Source organism: Capsicum annuum, chromosome 3 (genome assembly GCF_002878395.1).
Source record: "Capsicum annuum cultivar UCD-10X-F1 chromosome 3, UCD10Xv1.1, whole genome shotgun sequence".
Taxonomy (NCBI): Eukaryota; Viridiplantae; Streptophyta; class Magnoliopsida; order Solanales; family Solanaceae; genus Capsicum; species Capsicum annuum.
The window spans coordinates 9,550,675-9,554,281 of record NC_061113.1 but is presented as its reverse complement, the minus strand read 5'-3'; the positions used below and the strand labels follow the sequence as shown (position 1 = coordinate 9,554,281).

General features: G+C 38.8%; 1 pseudogene; it reads left to right on the top strand.

The window, feature by feature from the left end:
* The first annotated feature begins 280 nt into the window (after positions 1-280).
* On the top strand, positions 281-3,340 carry LOC107864563 (annotated as a pseudogene).
* The last annotated feature ends 267 nt before the right edge of the window (positions 3,341-3,607 follow it).

The following is a 3,607-nucleotide window of genomic DNA, read 5'->3' as shown; positions in this document are numbered from 1 at the left end:
TCTAACCTTTAGCTCCGCCACCGTTCCAGAGATTCAGTGTGAAATCATCTTTGCTGTTAGAGTTTACGCGTAGTACTGCATCAATCGCCTGACTTTTAACATTTATTATTCTTGCTTGAAAACGAAATAGCAGCAAACATGATTAATAAAAGACCAATTATTGTGTTTTATATTAACAGAGTAGTTGACATTACTAATTAGATGACTAACATTAAAAACAAATTAAGGAAAATAGTTAAAGGAATGAGTCTAAGATGATCTTTCATTTCCTTTATAATTGATCATCTTTTTCTTACTTTTCATTAGATTTCAAAATCTTCCTACCTACTGAAAAACAAATTTTGGAAAATAGAGATGGCTGATATTCTTCTTACAGCAGTCATCAATAAATTTGTAGAAATAGCTGGGAATCTACTCTTTCAAGAAGGAGGGGATTTATATCGGTTTAAAGATGACATTGATTGGCTCCAGAGAGAAATGAGACATATTCGAGCATACATAGACGATGCAAAGGACAAGGCAACTGGAGGTGATTTAAGGGTGAAAAACTTGATAAAAGATATTCATGAACTGGCAGGTGATACGGAGGATCTCTTAGATGAGTTCCTTCCAAAATTTAAAAAATCCAACAAGTGCAAAGGTGTTATTTGCCGCCTTAAGACTGCTTGCATCCCTTCTCATGCTTCTTTTGCCGATGAGTATGCTATGGAGATTGAGAAGATAAAGGAGAGAGTTCGGGACATTGACCGTGTAAGGACAAATTACAACATCATAGATACAAGTAACAACAATAATGATTGCATTCCATTGGACTGGAGAAGACTATTCCTTTATGCTGATGAAACAGAGGTCATCGGTTTGGATGATGACTTCAATATGCTTCAAGCCAAATTACTTGATCAAGACTTGCCTTATGGAGTAGTTTCCATAGTTGGCATGCCCGGTTTGGGGAAAACAACTCTTGCCAAGAAACTTTATAGGCATATCCGTGATCAATTTGAGCGTTCAGGACTGGTCTATGTGTCACAACAACCAAGAGAGAGAGAAATCTTACTGGACATAGCCAAACAAGTTGGAGTGACAGAATAGGAAAGGAAAGATAACTTGGAGGACAACCTGAGATCATTCCTAAAAACAAAAAGGTATGTTATTCTCTTAGATGATATTTGGGATGTTGAAATTTGGGATTATCTGAAACATTACCTTCCCGAATGTGATTCAAAAAATGGCAGTAGGATAATTCTCACATCTAGAAATAGCAATGTAGGAAGATACATAGGAGGGGATATCTCGCTTCACATATTGCAACCATTAGATTCAAAGAACAGCTTTGAACTCTTTACCAATAAAATATTTAATTTTGATAATAACAATTGAGAGAATGCTTCCCAAGACTTGGTTAATATTGGTAGAGATATAGTTGGGAGATGTGGAGGTATACCAATAGCCATTGTGGGGACTTCTGGCATGTTAAGAGCAAGAGAAAGGACAGAACATGCATGGAAGAGAGTACTTGTGAGTATGGGTCATAAAATTCATGATGGATGTGCTAAGGTATTGGCTTTGAGTTACAATGATTTGCCCTCTGCATCTAGGCCGTGTTTCTTGTATTTTGGTCTTTACCCCGAGGACCATGTGTCACACCCCGTTTTCCTCGCGGAAGGCGGGATTAGACTTGACAAACTCTTTTCGGGATTGCGTTAAGGAAGGAAAGGTGTGAGAATCGCCACCTAACGTATTAAGGTGCGTTAGGGTACCGGTTTACGATACTACGAACCTATTTGTTATTATTTTGTCTTAGCTTACCAGAGTTCGGGTAAGGGTTCAAATTACCTCAAAAGGAAGGTGTTAGGCACCTTTTGAGGTCCACAAAGGTGGTTCCCGGCCGAATTTATACTTTATATGGGGATTCTATGTGAGCAAGTAAAGGTTTCTTGTTTTATAATTAATTGAGCGTTTAGCTAAGTGATAAGATAATTAATGAGCGAACACTTGTTACTTTATTATTTCTAATAGTTGATTATTTAAGTGATAAAATAAATAAACATAAATAAGATGAGCGAAAAGAAAGAAAGACAAGATTAGCGATAAAAAGGTGACTGCTTTACATAATAAACTAATTACCCCAAATACACATGTAAAGTGAATAAAAAGACTAAAAAAAGAGAAGGCGTCCAAATCAAACAAAGAAGTGTTTTAGTTTTATTCGGATCAGAAACCCAATTTTTTAATCATCATCCGACCCAAGGGTCAAACTCTTAGACAAGTAATAATGGCATTAGCCTCGCCGTTAATATTTGTTGGGATCATCATTTCCGAATAGGGGCTACCCGTCCCCCCCACCTAGGATGGATGTCTAAAGGCGTTCTATAACAAGGATAAAATTAACGTCTTCTATTTATTCTAGTTGTCCCACCTATCGTCCAAGAGGCGTTGGACTTTATTATTTTGGATTTGTGTTCTAGACTAAAACAAAACTATGTTTCCTAAGACTCGAAGCGCGTAACAAATAGGATAACAAGTAGCACATAATAATCCCAAGTTCGCCACTTCGTTAACTAACGTTAACTAATGTGATTATCATTGCTTCATTGCCATAAACCAGAAAGCAAGGCGTGGCACCTGTGTATATTCTGATGGTGGTGCGGTACCCTAGTAGTGCGAAAGGTAGCCTTTCATGCCATTGTCTGCTGTTGCAATCATCTTGCATAGGATCCACTTAATATTCTTATTCGCGGCCTCAACCGCTCCATTCATTTGTGGCCTATAGGCTATGGAATTTCGATGCTTGATCTTGAAATTCTCACATGTGACTTTCATCAGGTCGCTGTTGAGGTTGGAACCATTGTCAGTGATGATGGATTCGGGAATTCTGAATCGACAAATGATGTTGCTTCGAACAAAGTCATCCATGACCTTCTTTGTAACTTATTTGTGAGAGGTGGCTTCTACCCACTTGGTGAAGTAGTCAATTACAACAAGGATAAAGCTGTGACCATTGGACGCGGCCGGCTCAATGGGACCAATAATATCCATGCCTTAAGCTGTGAAGGGCCAAGGAGAGTTAGTGACATGGAGTTCATTGGGAGGAACTCAAATTATATCAGCATGAGTTTGACACTGGTGGCATTTTTGCACGTAGCGGATGCAATTGTTTTCTATGGTCAGCCAGAAGTAGCCTAATCTTAATATCTTCTTTGCCAACATCAAGCTATTCATATATGGACTGGATGTTCCGACATGTACTTCTTCAATCATCCTGGACGCCTTTTCGGCCTCGACACATCTTAGTAATCCCAAATTAGGAGTCCTCCTATACAGGATTTCTCCATTTAGGAAGAATTGGTTGGCTAGCCTCCGAATGGTACATTTTTGGACACTTTTCATATTTTCAGGATAGTCTCCACTTTTCAAATACCTCTGTATGTCTGTGTGCCATGGTTTTTCGTCCGATTCCTCTTCAACATGGAAGCAATGCGCGGGCCGTTCATGTACGTGAATGGGAATAGGACAATGTAATTCTTGTCTGGATGTTAGATCATGGAAGACAAAGTGGCCAAAGCATCGGCAAACTCGTTCTGGATCCTTGGGATGTTTTTGAACTCTA